Raw genomic sequence first — 22,486 nt, forward strand, 5'->3', positions numbered from 1 at the left:
CCCCGTGGGTGGTGGGCAGCCCCGCCCAGGCTGGCTCCCTAAGGACCAGCAGAGTCATCACCTCTTGTGAGGGGCCTCCCTGGCCATGCACCACCCCTGTCCTGCATCTCATTTGATCTGCTTCAGGAAGCCAGTGAACCCACATTTGAGGAAGTTGGTTTAAACCCATGTTCCTGCCTCGCTCCCCGCCCCTCCCCGTCCAGGGCGATGATGACAGTGCACCATGGTTGCTTTGACGGCTCTGGCTGCTCCCCCGGCACCCTCTTCCCTCGGGCACACATCAAGAACGAGCTGCCTGCGGTCCACAGGGCAGGGCGCGGAGGCCCGTGGGGATGGGATCTGTGAGAGCAGGAGGGAGGGCTTCCAGTGTCCTCAGGGCGAAGCAGGAGGATGCTGGAATTGGATGGAAATTGGCTGCTCTGTTAGGAGGAAAGAGCACCTTGAATCAGAAACATTTGGTTTTCTGGATTTTTCATATCAAGTGCGCATTACACAAAAATGGGCATGATAATTCTTGCTGGTAAAAGAACAAGCGTTGACAATTAAATGAGGCCAAACTGCCTCTTTAACCTCCACAGATGCTCTCATCAATCACCGTGGGGCCTTTTTACTTTTCCCAGCCCCTGGCTCCTTGCTTTTCTGGGGGCCTGAAGCAATGGTTGTTAGGGCAGCGTGGTTACACGGCACGGCGCGCTGCAGTGACTATGCCAGGGCCAGGAAGGGTTGCATTTTCCTAGGAAAGGCAGCGATTAATGTAGCGCAAATCATCATGTGGGGATTCTCTTTTACCTAAGTTTTTGGAAGGCTACTTTATGCTTCTCCAAATGTTTGCATCCATCTCCCTACTTGGTCCCTTCTGCAAACAGAAGAGGAATCCTTTTCTTTAGGCTCAGCTCTCAACAATAGCATCTCCCAATGACAGGTACATTGGGGCATTAAACAAAGATCAAAGATTGCCACTTTGTATAATTAAGAGTCGCCTCATAGTGTCCTGGTTTTATTTCGAAGTGGTCCATACACTGGGGGGAGAACTCAATCAGTTATCCAGACTCAGTGCCCAAGGCACTGTTCTAGTTTGCTAGCTGCCGAATGCAATATAGCAGAAACGGAATGGCTTTTAAAAAGGAGAATCTAGTAAATTGCAAGTTTACAGTTCTAAGGCCATGAGAATGTCCAAATTAAAGCAAGTCTATAAAAATGTCCAAATTGAGACACCAAGAAGAGGTTACCTTCACTCAAGAAAGGCCGATGATGTTCAAGGTTTCTCTCTCAACTGAAAAGGCACATGGCGACGTCTCCTAGCTCCCTCTCCAGGCTTCGCTTCATGAAGCTCCCCAAGGGCACTCTCCTTCTTCATCGCCAAAGGTCACTGGCTGTGGACTCTCTGCCTCTCGTGGCTGTGTCTTTCTCAGGCTTTTTCCAAAGTGCTTCCTCTTTTAAAGGATTCTAGTAAACGAATCAAGACCACCTGGGATAACTGGAGGGACAGCTCCATCTAATCAAGTTCAGTACCCCCATTGGGTGAGTCACACCCCCGTGGAGATAACCTAATCAAGCTCCCAACCTATAGTACTGAATAGGGATTAGAAGAAATGGCTGCCTGTACAAAATGGGATTAGGATTAAAACATGGCTTTTCTAGGGGACAGACATCCTTGCAAACCAGCACAGGCCCCTGGGCCACCAATCTCCTCCCTTCTGGACAAGGTCTGTTCTGATTTCTTGGTGCTATGGCAGTGCCCTCTGACCCCTGACCACTGGAACCTTTCAGACTTCTGTTTGGCAAAGGTCTGCTGGTAAACCTCCTCTCCATAAAATGAAAGTTTCCCAGTTTGTGGCATGTGCCAATTGCCATGGTGTCAGTATTCCTACTGGGGTTGATTTCAAGCTATTACAGTTTAACAACTGGTGCTCAAGTTTAAGTTTTTAACAGTTGGCTCTCTGGAGCAGGTACAAGCCAGTTCCAGCAGGACACTGCTTGTATCTGAAGCATGAGCAAAGACTTTTCCTTAGAACACTGTTTGTAGTAGTGAAAGATTGGAAGCAATGCAAATGTCCATTAATAGGGAAAGTTCTATGCAAGAGATGGTATAGCCTTACAAAGGAACACTGTGAAGACATTTAAAAGGCAAGGCAAAGTACATGTAGAATAATCTTTAAGAGATAGTGTTGAATGAAAAAAGCAAGGTGTGGGATGGTATAACACCTCCTATAGGAGCCAAGCAGGTAAAGCAAATGAGGGAACCCAGCAGGGTAGCGATAGGGAATGGTGGGGACTGTGGCAAAAGAACAGTATATACCTCATCCACTGGCAGCAGCATTTTGTTGCCAGGAATGAAGACCTATTATTCCCAAGTCCTCTCTTCTTTAAAAGGAATTGGAAATTTGGATTTTTACATGAAATTTTCCTATGCATGAAAATATTGCATGGACCTAATCAAACATATCTGCAGGCTGGACCATGCCCGAAGACTGCAGCCCCTGGCCAGCTCCTACTTGAAAGAAAAATAAAAGATGTCCAGTTTATATATATTTTTGCAAGCCACCTCCTCCAGTTTATGGGGATCTTTAGGTGAATTTTAAAAGTTCACCTCCGAAAGGCAAATTAGGAAACGGTTCCTTCTTGAACAGTGCCAAACTGGATTTTAGCTCCCGCTTGCTCCACTGGCCGGGTACTTCTGTGCATTGCACCATCAGCACAGCCTGCTGTGTTTGCCCTGTGTACACATTTGTACTGATTGTTATAAATGGACTCAAGCTAAGCGCAGGTGAGTACAGAAAACATAGACCCTATTTCTCTTTAAGCAGATTGGAGTCCCTTCTGCCACCGAGAAGCAGGGCAGAGAAAAGAGAGAGGGTTAGATCATTTGATTCTTTAAACCAGTGGCTTTCAATCCTGACCATGTATTAGAATCCCTGGGGAGTGGCTTGTGTTTTGTTTTGTTTATTTTTAAAACCTTGATGCCCAGATTGCAACCAGAGCAATTAAATAAAAATCTCTTGGGGTAGATCCAAGCACGTGCATTCTTTTAAAGCTCTGCAAGATGAAGCCATATTCAAGCATTGGTGAGAGCCACCACTTTAAACAGTTTATTTGGACACTTCAGGCTTTGCTTGGAGAAGTCAAGTGAATACCAAACCTTTCAGAGCATCACCTCCTCCCAACACTTCTGCAAGATGATCAGAAAAGGGGTGGCTTGTGGGCTGTGAAACTGAGGACAGGGGTGTCTCCCAGCTTTCTGCTGGTCTCTAGCTGGGTGTCCGTTGGGTCTCAGCCTCGGACTGTCTCCTGGCACCTGTTCAGCTGGGCCACGTGCTTTCCCCGCTGGCTGAGCCTCACCTGAGCCGGTGCAGAAGCCCTGCCTTTACCACTACCTCCACCGGACTCTGCCAAAGCTGCCCACCTGCAACTTTGCTGCAGGGACCCCTTGTCCCATTCCCCACGACCCCTTAGCGGGCAGGAGTGCTGACTGCGCTGTCTGCCCACCCTTGCCTCCGGCTGTCCTTCATCGGGGGGCCGCCTCACCTGCCACCCCTCCTCCCTGCGCCCCCCTTCTCCATGCAACAGCCACCTGCCGTCCCCATCCCAACCCACTAAGCCGGAAAACCAGGGCTCCAGGCAGCCCCTTCCTCTCTCTTCAGTGTCTTAAAGCTTTTTGCTCACTTTTCAAAACTATGTAAACAATGAATTTTCAAAACAATGTAAACACTTGCACAGTTTTTAAAACAAAAAATTTTAAATAACTGAAAAAGATGTAGTTTTTGCATACTGTAAATATTGATATTGTAAAAGAGCTTCATCACTCCTAAATTATTCCAATGAAATATCAATACCATAATAACTTGATTTGTACTATCAAATTATACCTGAACAATAGGATGAAATTTTTACTTTGTCCCCTTTGATCCTTCAACCTTCCAATTCCCCCGACAAAATTTTGTCCTAATGTGTATTACATGTTTATGCTTTAAGCTTTTTATCCATCACTCTTTTGTACTTTATGGAAATAATATGTCTGAAATTTATATATTTTTATTTTTGATTTCCTGGGACCATAAAGTGTAAACATTCAGATGTTTAAATTTTTCTTCGGGGTTGATTAAAGGAGAAGTATGTTTGCCTGTATCTCAACTTACCCTTTTCTGGGGTGCCCAGAGGTCCTGACCCCCTAGACTCTGAGCCACAGTAAAAGTCAGGAGTGCCTTTACCTTGTAAGGTTGGAGCTGCAGCAGGGCCATTGTGGGGTGCGGGTAGCAGATGAAAGCGCAAAGGGAAGTAAGGAGAGGGTGCAAGGGTGGTTCGGTGGTGGAATTCTTACCTGCCGTGCAGGAGACCCAGGTTCGATTCCCAGCCCATGCACTTCCCAAACAAACAAATGAAAAACCAAACAAACACTAAAATCAACAAATGGTGCTGCAATAAGGGGAAACTCACATGGAAAAAGAATGAAACGTGACCCTGCCATATAGCATACAAAAAAAAAAGGAAAAAAAGAGAAAAAAAAAAAGGAGTGAGGAGACAGTAAACAGACTCCCTTAAACTCTGTTCCTGGTTCCCGGGGGCACCTGTACCGGGCTACAGCTGCTCACCTGCTATCCGCCAGGGCTTCCGGGGACAGACATTCTCCAAGGATGGTCCTGGGCTTGGTGCCATACAGTGCTTTCGTTCTAGCACCAGTGTTTTTTGTTTTTTGTTTTTTTTCCTAGTTTAACATTTTTTTAAATTGTGAAATATAACATATATACAAAAAAGCAATAAATTTCAAAGTACACTGTAACACGTAGTTATAGAATAGACTTTAGAGTTTGGTATGAGCCACAGCTCCACAGTTTTAGGTTTTTCCTTCCAGTTGCTCTAAGAGACTGAAGATGAAAGAAATATCAATATAGTGATTCAGCAGTCTGCTCATTTGTTAAATCCTGTCTTCTCAGTTATAAGTCCTCCTCCTTTGATCTTTCTCCCACTCTTTAGGGGTGTTTGGGTTATGCCCATTCTAACTTTTTCATGTGGGAAAGGGCTGTTGATAATACGGGAGAGGGAGATGGAACTAGTTGATGTTCTGGAGAGGCTGGGCCCTCTGCATTTCAGGACTTATCCAGCCTAGGAACCCATCTGGAGGTTATAAGTTTTGGAGATTTACCCTAGTGCATGGAACCTTTGCAGACTCTCAGATAGAGCCCTAGGTGTTCCCTAGGTTTGGCAGGAACGGTTTTGGTTGAGGTTTGGCAAAACCAGTAGTTAGCAATATCTAGGCAGAGTTACCGTTAGGCTTAGCTTCTCTGTGCAGAAACAGGCTTCACAAGAGCAAGCCTTTAAGTTTCGTACAACCTGAGCCTCTCTTCCTTTGGTCTCACACGGTAGGTGAAGTTCTAAAATACCAACAATGTCATCCTCACCCCTGTATTCTGATTTATCTTGGTAGGACCAACATATTTCTAATATCCCCAAAATATCCCCACTGTCCACACTGCAGTTACATTTGTACAGGTATAAAGATGTCTGCGGTGCACACAAGAAACTACAAATTGTGAGTGACTCTGGCCAGAGGGTCCAGGACTTTTGTTTTTAAGTATGTAACTTTCTCTTACAGTCTGAATATTTTTCATATACAGTATGACTGCCCCGGAGAGCCCGAATTCCAGAGAAGCTAATCATTCAGTCTACCTGTGCCGAGGGCTCCTTTTGGTAGTTTTCTCATCGTAAATTCTTGGATATTTCAATTTATTTGTAGTATAATACGTTTCATCTAACGCTAAAGAGTTGTCCTATAGTGACCCTGGAACACATAATCATTGTATAATAAGCACAGCTATTTTAAGGACCCCTGACTTTAGACTCTTCCATCTCAGATCTTATCAACGATTTTCAAATATACAGATATCCCACCAACATATTTACATATATACTTTGTTTATAAATATATATGCTGTAGATAACGTTGACATTATGCTTGCAATTTAAATTACTTGTTTATTATTCATTTGACTTGCCATAGGCCATCATGGCTTCTTGGCATAAGATTATGTGTTAGAGTCATATTCATTTCTATTTTTTTGTGTGTTTGTGTTTGCATTTTGTAGTCAATACATTGGCCCTTTCTTTTTCTCAGATTATTCAAAAAAAGGTCTGAAAAGTCTGCAGGCCCCGAGCCCTGCTTGTATTACACGGGTATTTGGCTGCAAGTAACAGATAATCTAACATAGGGGAGCCAAAACCAAGGGTGTTTATTTTGCTCCCACGACGAGAAATCAAGAAATGTCAGTCCAAGGCCTGTGTAGCAGTAACTCAACAAGGTCAGAAAATTTCAGGCTCCTTCTACTTTTCTTCTGCACCATCTTTTTAAAATCAATTATTTTTCAGACCAGTCATAGGTTTACAGAAAAATCACACGGGAAGTGCAGTCCTACCCGCCACCTCCACACACGTGCGGGTTTTCTCTGTTGTTAGCATTTGGCATTAGTGGGACACATCTGTTACAATTGCTAAGCCAATATTAGTATCTTATTAGTAAAGTTCCTACTTTACATTAGGGGTTCATGCTTTGTGTTGTACGGTTCTAAGGGTTTGTCTTGTTCTGTTAATTTGCACTGTGTCGACACGTCCTGCTGCACTGCCTTTAACACGGTTGGTTGGTTGGTTTTCGTTCCAGCAAGGTGGCTGATTCACTCTCAGGCATCACCTCCATGCCCAGACAAGAAGATGGGAACGGAGAAAGGCTTGCCAGCTGCCTCTGTCCCTATTTATATTGGGAAGGAAAAAAAGAGGCTTCCCCAGGACCAGCTCAGCAGATTTGGGCTCACATAACAGCCTCATTTTCAATGAAGGAAGAGAAGTCTGGAAAATCCAGTTTTTAGCCTTCTCATCCCTCTAGACAAGGGAGAAGAGTTTTGAGAAAGGCTGTTGAGGGACCTGGAGTGGCTGCCGGGGAACAAGCTCAGGGACGGACAGGGTTAGCAGGAATGATGGCTGCTTGTGTAACCAATGAGCAACTTCCTCTTATCCAAATTCCATGCCTCCACTTAACTGGGTTGTGGAACTAAAATATTCAACAGTGTTCTATTTTCTGGTTATAAACCTTAATATTTTATTGGGAGCAAGTGATTAAACTTGAGGGTGTGAAGCACGGCCCACTGGGCCCAGCCCCAGGGTTTCAGAGTCCGTGGGCCTGGGATGGGGCCTGGGAATTTGCATTTCTAACAAGTTCCCAGGAGATGCTGTGCCCAGCGCCTGCGGAACACATTTTAAGAACGGCAGCCTGATCATCTGTCCGTAGATGTTCGTGCCATTTCCAGCCTTCTGCCTCTTCCATCAAAGCTGCGAAGCCTGACCTGTTGTCGCGGTGAGCAGAGGCGAGGGGTCGCAGGCAAAGGGGACAGCGCTCAGAGGACTCATGTGGTCACCTGGGATTTTGCTTCCAGCAAATCGTGACCTTCCAGTGCATTCTTCAGCACACTGTTCTAGCAGACCATTTGGGAAACTCCCCAACAACACATTGGGTGGGCTTTGCAGACTCCCCCTCCTGCACAGGAGGTGGGGAAGGGGATGGGCACAGAGCCTGGGACTGGGGTACCCGGGACCCCTGCTGCCCCCGACTGCCCCTTCCGGGTTCCGGGGACGCTACTCCAGCTGTCTCAGAGCGCTCACCCCTGGCCTCTCCTGGCGCGGCTGGGAGTGGGAGCTAAACCGGGTGGCCACACCACTTAGGGTGGAAACGGAGGGAATGTCTCCTTTGGGAGAGGCTGAGAATGGAAGCAGCACAGAGGCAAGGAGGGGCGGCCCACAGAGGCTTCCCGGGAGCCGGTGCTCCTCCTGGGCTGGACCCGCTGGGAGGGGTTTCTGCCACTTGTAACCGACGGAGTTCTGGCTAACCCAGGCCCGGAGGGGTTTGGTGCCACTTTAAGGAAGTGAAAGAAGGCAGAGGCCACGGGGGTGGGGGGCAAGCAGCTCGGACAGGGGCTGAGGCGGCCCGCGTGGGGCCTGGGAGACCACCACAAGCCCTTGGGATTTTGTAACTCAGTGGAAGGTGAAGCCCCTGGGCGGCGGGAAGCGTCCAAGGCCTGTGAAAATGGCTCTTCGGGGACAGAGGACATCGGAATGTGCCATTATCGCAGCCTTATCAGTGCTAGCACAGGTCCTAATTTCTATCTGTCAGGCTGAAATCCTGTAAGGGTGGCGGTTGCTAGGATGTTTGTGTCCAGATACCTGCCGGGACCTCTCCATGTCAGCACGAGCTATCAGCAAGCGGGTGGAGCTCATTCCAACCATCTCAGGGATAAAAGCTACAAGAATAAACTGATCCCATTCTTATTTTAAAAAAAAAGGAGAAAGTGGAAATATCTATGAGCATGTGTGCATGTGTGTGTTTTGATTGTCTCGACTGGAATCATTAAAGCCTTTTTCGATACCAGAAAGCTGCAAAAGTCTGAGGGCTGTGTCAGTATTGACAAAAATCAGTTTTTGATTTTTAACAGTTAACAGTTGTGGCCGTGGGGGAGCTGGATTTCTTCTTTATACACTCCTGTATTTAGTTTTATTTTTTTAGGCATGTAGAACCTTAAGAATTCGTGAAGAATTAATATACTAACTTCTGGAAAAGAATCATGGCGATACCTACAGAAATTTTAAAAATGCATATTTCCCTTTTATTTGTTTTTTCCCCCCTTTTCTTTCTTAGCATTTCAAAATCATAGGAAGAATTCTATCCTATGGAAGGAAGGTCAGCACATTTTCTCCGTGAAGGGTGAGGGGTACATGTTTTTAAGCTTTGAGGGTGGTTTGAATTATGGACTCGGGAAAACCAAGCTCTGGATCTTAATCCGCTCCTGTGGGTGTAGACGTTAAGATGTTACGTTTCGCTAAGGTGTGGCCACCTGCATGGGGATGGGCCTTACACCTGTGCCTGGAGGGTTTGTAGAGGGGCCACCTGAGAGGCGCGGATGCTTGAGGTTCAACCTGCTCAGAGCCACGCGGCGGCAGAGGGGAGGACTCAAGGCTCGCTGGCAGCAGCAGCAGCCCCCGTCTTCAGGAGGAGGCATCGTCCTGCTCACACCTCCATCCTGGACTTCTCTGAGCCTCAAAACCAGGAGCCAATAAATTCCTGTCGTTAAGCCAGCCCATTGCATGGTATTTGTTTTAGCAACCCAGAAAGTAAGATAAGGGCCATCGGTCTCTGTGTCCAGAACCCAGCTCTGCTGAAAGAGCCAGAGAGCAGGCACAGACAATGGTCAAACGAATGAGCACGGTTGGGTTCCAGTAAAACTTTATTTACAAAAGCAGGTGCCAGGCCAGATTTGTTCCCTAGGGCTTCAGCTCACTGAGCCCTGCTACAGAAAAGAGAACATGACAGAACTGCGTGAAGCAGGAAGAAAAGCCCCCCCAACCTGGTTTAACATAAACATTCACCATTAGTTCACCAGTGGAATGGCTGATAAATTGTAGTACCGTTTACTCTATGACATTGTACATAAATATTAAACACCCACACCAATCTCTCCCTACTGACCTGGGTGAACAACCACAAGGCATTGGGTGAAACAGAGAGATCTGCAGAGCGACACAAACCCCACGTAGAGCCGTTTTCCAACAGCCAGGGCATTCAAGTGCCCCGGAGGCCACCCGCTGTGGATGGAACAGACGCCCCAGTCCCACCAGAGATGAAGCCTGGCCACGTGGCTTGCTTTGGCCAATGGCATGTTAGAAAATGTCACATGAGCACAGCATGTCCTTGTGCAGTGTGACGTGCCTCTGGAGGGTCTGAGAACAGCTCTAAGCAGGCAGTGGTCCACGGAGGAGGGACATACGGTGCAGACTCAGCCCAGCAGCCTGCGGACGAAAGCTGAGCTGCATGGCCGAGCCCAGCCTGAGCCTGCAGACCCCAAGCACGGGAACAAATGCTCATTAATGTCACCAGTGACATTTTGAGGTCATTTGCTATGCAGCATTAATACAGCAAATGAGAACTGATATAGCATGATTGTGAATAGACACCTGTTGGGTTTCTCCCTCTATATCTTTTTACTCTCATTCTGATAATAAAATCTCGACTTTCCTATGGGGAATCACCCTTCCGCACCCTCAGTCCATGTGGAGTGCCTGGGGTGGCCAGGTCCTTGACTCAAGGGTGGGCATACAGGCCAGCGGTGCGCTGGAGGAGGCTAGGCCAGGTGCTGGAGCAGGTTAGACCAGGTGCTGGAGCAGGTTAGACCAGATGCTGGAGCAGGTTAGGTCAGGTGCTGGAGCTGGTTAGACCAGGTGCTGGAGCAGGCCAGACCAGGTACTGGAGCAGGCCAGACCAGATGCTGGAGCAGGTTAGGTCAGGTACTGGAGCTGGTTAGACCAGGTGCTGGAGCAGGCCAGACCAGGTGCTGGAGTAGGCTAGGCCAGGTGCTGCTGGAGGAGGCTAGGCCAGGTGCTGGAGCAGGTTAGACCAGGTACTGGAGCAGGTTAGACCAGGTGCTGGAGCTGGCCAAACCAGGTGCTAGAGCTGGTTAGACTAGGTGCTGGAGCAGGCTAGACCAGGTGCTAGAGCTGGTTAGACCAGGTGCTGGAGCAGGCCAGACCAGGTGCTAGAGCTGGTTAGACCAGGTGCTGGAGCAGGCCAGACCAGATGCTGGAGCTGGTTAGACCAGGTGCTGGAGCAGGCCAGACCAGGTGCTAGAGCTGGTTAGACCAGGTGCTGGAGCAGGCCAGACCAGATGCTGGAGCAGGCCAGACCAGATGCTGGAGCAGGTTAGATCAGGTGCTGGAGCTGGTTAGACCAGGTGCTGGAGCAAATCAGACCAGGTACTGGAGCAGGCCAGACCAGGTGCTGGAGTAGGCTAGGCCAGGTGCTGGAGCAGGTTAGACCAGGTGCTGGAGTAGGTTAGACCAGATGCTGGAGCAGGCTAGACCAGGTGCTAGAGCTGGTTAGACCAGGTGCCGGAGCAGGTTAGACCAGATGCTGGAGCAGGCTAGACCAGGTGCTAGAGCTGGTTAGACCAGGTGCCGGAGCAGGTTAGACCAGGTGCTGGAGCAGGTTAGACCAGGTGCTGGAGCAAATCAGACCAGGTACTGGAGCAGGCCAGACCAGGTGCTGGAGTAGGCTAGGCCAGGTGCTGGAGCAGGTTAGACCAGGTGCTGGAGTAGGTTAGACCAGATGCTGGAGCAGGCTAGACCAGGTGCTAGAGCTGGTTAGACCAGCTGCCGGAGCAGGTTAGACCAGGTGCTGGAGCAGGCTAGACCAGGTGCCGGAGCAGGCCAGACCAGGTGCCAGGGCAGGCCAGACCAGGTACTGCAACAGGTCAGACCAGGTGCACAAGAGCTGTTGGTAAAACTCACAGCAATTTTGCAAGCCAGTTGAAGCCATGTTGGATACTGGAAATCACCCACAGTGTAGTACTTAACAGCACAGAAATTGGCAAACGCTACACATCAAAGGTTTTATTTTCCCAAAAAGTCAGTTGTTAAACCTTTATCAGCACAACACTGCATGTGACCCAGGTCTGGTCGATGAGGGACGTGTCTTCCTGGCTGGGCACATGACTCGGATCAGGCCATGAGACTCAGCTCAGGTATTAAGAAATAACCGTTCTGTCCCCGTCAGGGTTCCTCGACTAGTTGGATTAACCGTAGAGCTGCCACAAGCCACCTGTGAGGAATAAAGCCAATGGAGTGTCAAGAAAAACTAAAAGCTGAGTTGGACCCTTTATCCGAGGCTGTTGATGGAGCACTGCCTGGAACTAGCGTTTCCCCTGTGTTTTCAGTTGGCCCCTGTACTCATGCCAATGTATGCTTTCAGTTTGGAGCACATGCTGTTGGTGCCCCATTCCAAATGCCTCTGGCCCACTGCTGGGGTGGCAGCTCTAGCCTGCTGTCACCTTCCCATCTCAAGCACACCTGTCCTTTAGCCTGAGGGCTCTCTCCTGCACAGGCCCCGTCAGCCAATGGGACCAGGAGCCCCTGGGTGACCATCAGCTCCCCGGCCCCTTAGAGGGACAACCCTGAGGCATGCATTTTCCCCCTACCTGCAGCAAGAAGGAGTTCGAGAAATACATCCGTTATTCCCTACCTTCTGCAGGTAAACAAATACCTCTGGGATTTTTTCAGACTGCAAAAAGGCTCTCGAACCCAGATGCATGCCAGACTTTAAGGCTTTGTGTCCCCCCCAAGCCCTGGAGTATTGGGCAAGAAATGTCCAACCTGGGGAGGATACTGTATCATGGTTGACTTGTCCAGGAGCAAATTGAGGCTGAAAATAGCAAACTAAAGTTAGCCGAGATGTTCCGCCTCTTGGCCTCCTTCAGGAACATCCTGTCCAGAGGAAAGGATATTTAAGGAGAGAGGAAACAGCATGAGTTCAGCTCAGCCAAGCAGCACAGGAAGAGCATCTCAAACCTCAGTGTGGCTCAGGTCCGTGTTTCCAACAGAGACGGCAGGACAAACAGGACGAACTGCCTACTGTGCGTTGGTGTTTCACGTAGTATTCTCTTCTTGAACCTTCTCCTTTATATCCTGAATTTCCCTTCCACTTGTGCTTGCCTTCATTTTCTATTATCCCCCTATCATGATAAGGAAATGAAGCATCAATGGGTCAAGTCTGAAGAGTGGTCGAGCTGGATTTGAACCAGAAGCTTTCTATCCTCCAAGCTGGCAAGCATACAGTAGGTGATCAATAATTGTTAGTGTATAGATACATGAAGAAAGTCCCAATTTATAGGAAAGGAGTCGAAATCTACAAGGATTCTCAACCACAAGGAATTTTTCTCAGCTCCCATCTGCAGCAAAAAACATACTAATAGCTAAATACTAAAATTTAATCCAGCAACATAAATAACCAGGTAGTATGTTTATCTCCATTTTACAGAGAGGGAAATTGAGATTCAGGAAAGCTAATTCCCCCACTCGTCTACAAGCACTACAATGTTTTGTCATGTTCATGACTCCATACTTTGAGCCTGAGACATAGCAAGTGCTCAGTAAACAGCTCAGAATGCTTGCTCAAGCTTCCCCCAGTTCATTCTGCTACTAATTAGTAGGGAGTTATCATTTGAACCCAGTTCTCACTGATTGCAAAGATCGACTCCAGGCTATTGGTTGCTAAGCAATAATAATATGATTATGGAGATAGCCTACATAAACTGGTCATATCTAAGAAGCACACTTGTTTAAAGTATTTTGCTAAAGGATATGGATTTGAGGTTTGTATTAGTCAGGAGTCTCACGTGCAGTCTATAAGCCCAGCTTGAACTAACTTAAGCAAAAGATTTGGGGGATATCAGGCATAGTTTAACCCAGGGGCTCCATCAAAGTCATCAGCATTCAGTTTCTCAGTCATCTCTTAGTTGTCTTCCATGATGGTTCCAGGATTTCTTCCCTCCAGCATTGCAATTCCAGTGGAAAGAGAAAAATCCCTTTGAAAATAGTCCCAAGAAAAGTCCTGGCAGGGCTCACTGGCTGAGCCTGCATCACACTTCCAGCTCAAAGCCAATTACTCTGGCTGAGAAAATGTGACACCCTCGTGGGTCCAGCCTGGTCACACGGCTGCTGCCAAGTCCCAGTGATGGGGCCTCCCCAAACCACATGGACTACGAGGGGAGAAGGGCTGAACACCTGGGTGCTGTTACCTGAAGAGGGGAAAATAGGTGCTAGGCAAACAAAAAGAGCAAACGAGGATTTGATCCCTTGTCAGCCAGCTTCCGAATTACTGTAACCGGTCACCAAAATGGGTGTCAAAAGAAAATGTTGATGAGATCAGTGCAGAGCTGTTCTTTCAATTGAAAGAAGTAATAAACTCACTGAACGTCAGTCCTGGAGAGAGCCTGGATGAGAAAACAGAGACCCAACATCTCTGCTTAAATAACACCTTCTCAGAGAGGTCTTCTCCACTACCTCATCTAAAATAGCCCCCCCTCATCCATCACTGTGTACCCTTCATCTGCATTAGTTTTCTTTTGGCATTCACCCCTGTTAAAAGAGGTCACACCATGAACTCCATTCAAAAAATAAAGCAAATAACTGTCAAAGATTTTATTTAACCCATGAATTAATAAGGGACCCAGTAAGACTAATTCTGATTCAAAGGAGAATTCAAAGACAACGTAGAGACAGTCAGGAATTGAAATGAAATTGCTAACAGATGCAGCACGGGACTAACAGCCACGGGACATACAACATGGTGTTTGGAATCATCTCTTCAGAGGGCAGAAATTCATTGCATTTCCACTGAATGTGGACAAAACTCATTTGCATCTCTATGAGCAAGAATCATTTGCATTACTCTCACTTTCCCCAAATTACAGAACTGTAGAATAGTTGAGTCAAAGACAAAGGCACAGACTCAGATAACCTGGAAGGGTCCTCTCAACAACACCCAGCATTTCCAAAGGACGCGCAGTAATTTTTTTTCCTGAAGACTTTTTCCTGATACCATTAGCTGACATCACTTTATAGATCTATGTATTTATTGTCTAACTCTCCAACTCGAACGTGAGCGCCACAAAAGGGGGCACTTCGTCTCGCTGTCTCACCCCGTGTCTCTCGTACCTGGAATAGCTCCACGTAGGTGCACAATAAATAATTCAGTGAACAAACACGTTGGAACCCATGTCACTTTACAGCTCATGCAAAGTTCCTTCCAATTCACTATCTCTATGTTCAGTTCATTCTTGAAATGGAAGGGATCTCCTTTTCTGTAGTTCACTGGCATATCCTACTCTCTTCTTACCATCCTGGAAATCCGAGGAAACTGAAGGAATGCTCAGTTTCCTTTTTCCCTCCTGTGAAACTCTCATTTTCAGTCCATGAAGTGAGAAGTAGCTGCCTCACTTGCCAACCCTTGGAGTAGCCACGTGACCAGGCTTGGCCAATCAGCACATTCTACCAACCTGGCCACAGTATTAATTCAGGGGATGGTCAGGAGTCTTTAAGTTGCAAATAATAGAAATTCAACTCAACTGGCTTAAGGATAAGAGAGAGTTCTTTGGCTCATGCTTGGAAAGTCCAGGTGAGGGTCTGGCTTCAGGCATAGCTGAAACCAGGAGCTCACTGTTATTAGTCGTTTGTCTTCTCCACTACTGGGTCCTGATTTCCTCTGTTTTGGTTTCTTTCAAAGCCAGATCCTTTCCTCTTGGGGGTCTGTGTAAACTCCAACTTCATGTTCAATTGGGTAACCTAGCAAAGAGAGACTCTCAATGCCATTAGTTCCAACAAAAGGCTGAGACTGAATCTCAAAGGCTCTGATTGGCCAATTCTGGCCAGGAGCACATCCCCTGAATTAATACTGTGGCCAGGTTGGTAGAATGTGCTGATTGGCCAAGCCTGGTCACGTGGCTACTCCAAGGGTTGGCGAGTGAGGCAGCTACTTCTCACTTCATGGACTGAAAAAGAGAGTTTCACAGGAGGGAAAAAGGGTCCTGCTGTGACCAGAAGAAGAGGGAAAATGGATGTTGGGCAGGCAGAACCAACTGCTGCCCTCTACACCTGACTCTGGGGCTTTGGGGCTTTATTCTTGACAAGACCGGTGATGCTTTATCTAAAAAGAAAAAATCGAATATTTTAATATTCAGTACAATAGCCGCTTCCCCTCTGCCCCTCCATCTAGCGCGCGCGTGCACACACGCACACACATCACAGAGCGGAGACTAGAATTTTAAGAAAACAATGCATATTAATACTGTCATTCCTATTACAATTTCTAAACAGGGCGCAATGAATTCTGTGACATTGCTTTTAATGTCTGCCTTGGAGGCACGTGTATAAACCAGTCTCACTGCAGTTCTCTTTCCTAGATCCAAATGACTGGCTTTGGAGTACAGATGCCATCCTTCTCCCCTGCCCTCTTTGCTTTGGTTAGGACATTATATATAGCATTGACTCTTCCCCACAATGACAATTACATAGCAATTATGTATTCATTTTGGCAGGGACAGGGTGGGGACACAGGGAAGTGGAAATAAAAAATATGATAGTGACGTGAAACGTGGATGTTGTTAAATGTTAACAACTGTGGTTCAAACTAGAGGTGACAAGCAAAGACCTTGAATGAGACACACCTGTGTCTGAAACACAGGGAGGGCGCTGATGAGCATGGCCTTGGGCTGGCCCCTTGACTTTGAGCATCTGTCTCCTCATCTGTGAATCTCGGTAAGTTGGGTTTTTTTCCCTCCAGCTTCTCAGCATGAAGATTAAATGAGATGCTGAATGAAAAGCACAGAACCTGGCACATAGCATGCATTAAATATATTTTGGCTTTTTAAATTTAATAGAAAGCACATTCACACAGTTAAAAAAAAAGTAAGATAAAAAAATATATTGAGAAAACTATGTGCCACCCGTTCCTGTCTACCCACTCATCCTTCTCCACTCCTTTCACACTACTCACTATTGGTAAATACTTTCACCAGTCTTGTGCATACCGCCTTTATTTCTTTAAGCAAATGCAAACATATAGCTGCCTTATACAAAAGGGAGCATCCTATATAAATTGTTTCTGCATCTTGCCTTTCATGTAACATTGTATCCTTGAGATCTTTTCAGTTCCTTATTGCTCCCTTGTATCCACGTGTAGCTGTATGGATCCATGTAAATGAAGACCTGAATTGTTGCCACATTGAAAACTTGCCTCGTCCATCCGCACTTTCTTTTGTATGTGTACAGGTGGTTGTAATATAAACACCTTGAACTGCGAGGTCAAAAGGAAGATCACAGCCCGTGGACTGGTCAGTTATTGCCACAGTGGCTGTGTCACTTTGTCCCAGCAATGTACGAGGATCTGTTTTCCTGCAGCTCCACCAGCATGGAATGTCTGGAAGATGAGAGATGGTTATCATTCTGGCTATTGTTTATTATTGTTGTGGCCATGTTGTTTGTACAAAAAGATCCTTTTTGGCATAGTTCATCTTTAGTTATAAGCAAAGTCATCTCCAAATTTATTTTTACAGGGCACCTCAGAACAAGAACAGGCTGTGATGAAAATGAAGCAATCAGAGAACAAGAAATAGTTCTTGGAAATTAAAAATAGGGTTGATGAAAAAAATGATATCAATGAATACACTGGAAAATAGGATAAACATGGCTGAAGATCAAATTAGTGTTTGAGAATATCCGGGCAAGGAAATCCTTCAGATTATGGTATTTTTGAGCAAATGTGCTTTCCAAATTTGAAATATTTTGTTGGGAACAGAGACCATCAGGAGATAGAAATAGGGTAATTTTGGGTAATTGGAGCTGAAGGGATACAGACTGTGCAACAGGACTGAATACAAAAACTCAGAAATGGACAGCACAATACTACCTAACTGTAATACAATTATGTTAAAACACTGAATAAAGCTGCATGTGAAAATGATAGAGGGAGGAGGGCTGGGGGCATAAATGGAATCAGAAAGAAAGATAGATGTTAAAGATTGAGATGGTATAATCTAGGAATGCCTAGAGTGTATAATAATAGTGACTAAATGTACAAATTTTAAAAATGCTTTTCCATGAGGAAGAACAAAGGAATGTCATTATTGCAGGGTGCTGAAAATAGATGGTAATTAATATTTTAAAATGTCACCTTATATGTGAGACTAAAGCGAAAAATGTTTATGTGGTACAAAATTTATATTTTGACTATATAAAATATAAGGTCCCAGGGGTGTGGACCTTCCTGGCAACATGGGACAGAGATCCTAGAATGAGCTGAGACTCAGCATCAAGGGATTGAGAAAAACCCTAGAATGAGCTGAGATTTAGCATCAAGGGATTGAGAAAACCTTCTCATCCAAAAGGGGGAAGAGGGAAATGAGACAAAGTGTCAATGGCTGAGAGATTCCAAACAGAGTCGAGAGGTTATCCTGGAGGTTATTCTTACGCATTAAGTAGATATCACCTTGTTATTCAAGATGCAATGGCGAGGCTGGAGGGAACTGCCTGAAAATATAGAGCTGTGTTCCAGTAGCCATGTTTCTTGAGGATGATTGAATAATGATATAGCTTTCACAATGTGACTGTGTGATTGTGAAAACCTTGTGTCTGGTGCTCCTTTTATCTACCTTGTCAACAAATGAGTAGAACATATGGAATAAAAATAATTAATAGGGGGAACAAATACTAAAATTAATTTAGTTTGAAATGCTCGTGATTAATGAAAGCAAAGGATAAGAGGTATGGTGGTATAATCTTTTTTTTCTTTTCTGTTTTCATTTTATTTCTTTTTCTATTGTCTTTTTATTTCTTTTTCTGAATTGATGCAAATGTTCTAAGAAATGATGAATATGCAACGAAGTGATGATATTGTGAATTACTGATTATATATGTTAGTGTTTTATTTGGTTTGTTAAATTTTTTTCATTAATAAATGAATTTAAAAAGAAAAAAAAGTGCTTTCCATATCAAATAGGCATAATCCTTCTGGCAAAAATGAATTCAAGATGTATACCAGAGAAATGAAATGGAAACCAAAACAAACAGAAGACATGGTATGCGAGAGATGTGTAACCAACCTAAGAATGTACAGCCTATGGGCAGCATGCCCACGAAGACATAAGAACAGGAAGTTAGAACACATGCACGGTGGTTCCATGGGAGAAGCTTGGCTTCCATGAGGGAGACCCGGACTCGATTCCTGGACCATGCACCCCCCAAAAAAATTTTTTTGAAAAAAAATCATGGTGCTGAATACACAACTTTGTGATGATATTGTGAGCCATTGATTGTACACTACGTATGGAACGTATATGTGTGAAGATGTCTCAATAAAAATATTTTTTAGAGTGTCACGGTGGCTCAGTGACAGAGTTCTTGCCCGCCATGCTGGAGACCCAGGTTCAATTCCCCGTGCCTGCTCATGTTAAAATACACACACACACACACACACACACACACACATGTATTTTTAAGTTAGAACATGAAGTCAAGAGGCTCTGTGAAAAATGCCATAAAGAACAAAGATTTTTTTCACACAAATGATGATTAAAAGCCTAGCTTTTCAAAAGCCAAAGGTAAAGAAATCTATCTCTTCTGTTAACAAGCTTAGTGCCTTGTTAATCAAAACAGAAACCACTTTGAATATTTTAAGCAGAGGGCATTAGGTGCAGGGAACTGTTTGCCCAGGTGATGGGATAGCTGTGAGGGGGTCAGGAGGCAGTGAGAGGATGGCAACAGCATTAACTGGTAAATGTTGAATAACTGGATCTCTGAAAGGAAGTCCTGCTTTGTCACACTTGCCGATTTCAGGGTGTAAGTACTCCCAGCATGGCCAATTTCTGGCTTTAAGGTGATGTCACTGATCACAGAGTTGGAAGAGAAGAGCACAATCGCTTTCCGCGAGCACGCGCCCTGCAGAAAGGCACCGTAGCACCTGGAACTATCCGAGAAGGCGTTCCAGAGTCCTGGGTAAAGGTCACTTGACAGAAGCTGAAACCATGGGGGAAATTCCATGTCCTTTTCTGTTGGTCCAATACATAGCTATTCTGCCATGGGAAATATTTATATAATCATATTATTGTAGATGTTGTTTATTCAAATTTTAGAATCAACAACTATCCCAACATGATCTTTTTGAGCACCCTAGAATGTATCAGGCAGGCAACTATTCTAGGTACTGGGAATAAAAGTGAACAAAATAAAATTCCTACATTAACACGCCACAACTTATTTATCCATTCACCAACTGGTGGATATTTGGATTATTTATGTTTAGGGGCTATGATGAAAAGAGCTGCTATGAACATCTTTGCATGAGTCTATGTAAGCGTATGTCCTCATTTATCAAGGGGACACACTTAGGATCAGAATGCTAGAGGTGTATTTAACTTTATGAGAAACCACCAAAGAGTTTTTTAAAGTGGCTGTATGGTCTTATGCCCCCACCAGAAATATATGAGAATTCTAACGCTCCGCATCATCACCATTTCTTAGTCTTGTCAGTCCTTTATTTTTTAAGTTATCAGGTTTATTGAGGTCTAATTTGCATAGAGTAAAATTCACCCTTATAGTTTTATGAATTTTAACAAATGCATATGATCATGTGCCCACCACTACAATTGCAATACAAAACATCCAGGGTTGGATAACTATAAGTTTAATTTTATAAGAAACTGCCCAACTGTTTTCCAAAGTGGCTGTACCATTTTACATTTCCACCAGCAATGTGCGCATTCCAGTTGCTTCGAGTCTGCTGCACCACTTGGTAATATCAGATTTATTGAAGTCATTCTAATACGTAATAATGGAATTTAATGATGACTTTAATTTACATTTCCCTGAAGATTAACGATGTTGAGCATCTTTGCATGAACTTGTTGGAAATTCATATATCTATTTCTATGAAGTGTCTGTTCAAATCTTTTATCCAATTGTCTTTGGTTAAGTTGTTTTTCTTCTTGCTATTAAATTGTAAGAGTTGTTCATTTATTCTAGATACAATTCCTTTGTCAGATATATATATTATGGATATTTTCTCCAAGTCTGGGGCTTGCCTTTTCATTTTGTTTTCTTAGGGGGGGCAGGGAGGTGATTCATTTTCATTTTCTTTCCTAGTCATCTTGACAACAATATAATTTATCTATTCTATGTACTTGCAAATCCTAAATTTTTGTAATCGAGTAATATGATGCTTATTAAATTTTTTCTTATTGAGATAAAATTTGCAATAAGATAAAATTCACTATTTTAATGTTTTTCAAGGGTACAATTCAGTGGCCTTTTCATTTTCCTAAGAATGAATTTTGAAGAGCAGAAATGTCTTAATTTTAATTAAGTCCAGTTCATCAATTTTTCCTTTTATAGTTAGTGCTTTTGATGTCCTAAGAAATCTCTGCCTAACCCAAGTGGATGCTATACTTTCTTCTAAAATTTTGTCATTTTACCTGTTATGTTTAGGCTTGTGATTCATCTTGATTTCAATTTTCACATAAGGAGTGAGGTAGGAGCAAGTTATTGTTTTCAATATGGATAGCCAATTGTTTCAGTAACATCTGTTGAAAAAAAAACTTCCTTTTTTCCATTGAGTTACCTTGGTGCCTTGTTGAAAATTACTGGGCCAAACGTGTGTGGATCTAAATTGAGCACTATTCTTTTCCATTCATCTATTTGTCCATCCTACTTCTTTCACCCTTTGAAGCACGCAAACGGGCCCTGGCTATCCTGTCACGCAACAGTCCTTGTCATATGATCATTTTCTGGATCTACTCCGGGAATACTGTGCTATTCAAGACCCAATCCCTTCCCTTTTGTCATGGTCAGGTTCATGTGTCAACTTGGCCAAGTGGTGGTACCTGTTTGTCTGGTTGGGCAAGTGCTGGCCTGTCTGTTGCCATGAGGACAGTTTATAGAATTAAATCATGATCACGTCAGCTGCATCCACAGCTGATTCCATTTGTAATCAGCCAAGGGGAGTGTCTTCTGCAATGAGTGATGCTTAATCTAATCACTGGAAGCCTTTTAAGGAGGATTCAGAAGAGACAGGCTCTCTTCCTGCTTCGGCTGGTGAGCCTCTCCTGTGGAGTTCGTCCAGACCCTCCATCGGAATCGTTGGCTTCACTGCCTGCCCTGTGGATTTTGGACTCTGTGTTCCTGTGGTCATGTGAGATACTTTTCTAAATTTTTTATTTGTGAGTGTTCCTTGTTGATTCTGTTTCTCTAGAGAACCTTAACTAATATATCTTGGTACCAAGAGAGGTTCTTAAGAAACAGAATCTTAAAAATGGGTATTTATGAATGGTTTTCTATTCTGACTGGACTCAAAGGCTCTAAGGACTCTGATTCCCATAATCAGAATGACACTCCCAATTCATGGAGTGAGTTAGGAAAAGAGATAGTCAAAGTATCACCATTCAATTCTCCTAATGCTTTGCTTGAACGAAGCCAGTCTCTGGAGGATAAGGTTTTTGATACCTTTACAGGGTTTTGTGAAAATAAGAGGTATAGAGATGTTGGCTAGTTGTTATTAGATACACTGGCTACATTAAGGAGTGAAAGGGATGGGCTTAAGGTTTCAAACAAGAAAATTAAGTGCTGTCTGACAGATGTAGAAGCTTCTATGAGTATCCTGAAGGAAAATCTTATTTCCTGTAGTTGTAGACCTGAGATCTCTGAAAATCAGACTCAGAATCTTATTGTTAGAGTATCAACTTTAAAACATAACCTGAAATCTCAATGTTGCATGGTGTCTGCTGTTAAAGTGAGGGCATTGATTGGAAAGGAGTGGGACTCTGAAAAATGGGATGGTGACATATGGATTGATAATGATGTTGGGGGTTAGGTTGAAACCCTAGATCATGCTGAGTCTTCTCCAGATAACCCTGTAATAATCTGCCCTGAGGACATAACCACCCCACCTCCAGCCTGCCTTGAGGAGTTGGCCACCCAACCTCCTCCTGAAAGGATTAGCCCTAGAGTGATTAATCCTGTTTCAAAAGATGAAACTGCAAATGAAGGCCCTGAGGCAATGGTTTGGAAGATATTTCTAATTCCTTTCATGACCCACCCCCATGATCCCTCATTACTTCCAGACCTATAACTTGAC

The sequence above is a fragment of the Tamandua tetradactyla genome, chromosome 1 (assembly GCF_023851605.1).
Source record: "Tamandua tetradactyla isolate mTamTet1 chromosome 1, mTamTet1.pri, whole genome shotgun sequence".
Lineage (NCBI taxonomy): Eukaryota > Metazoa > Chordata > Mammalia > Pilosa > Myrmecophagidae > Tamandua > Tamandua tetradactyla.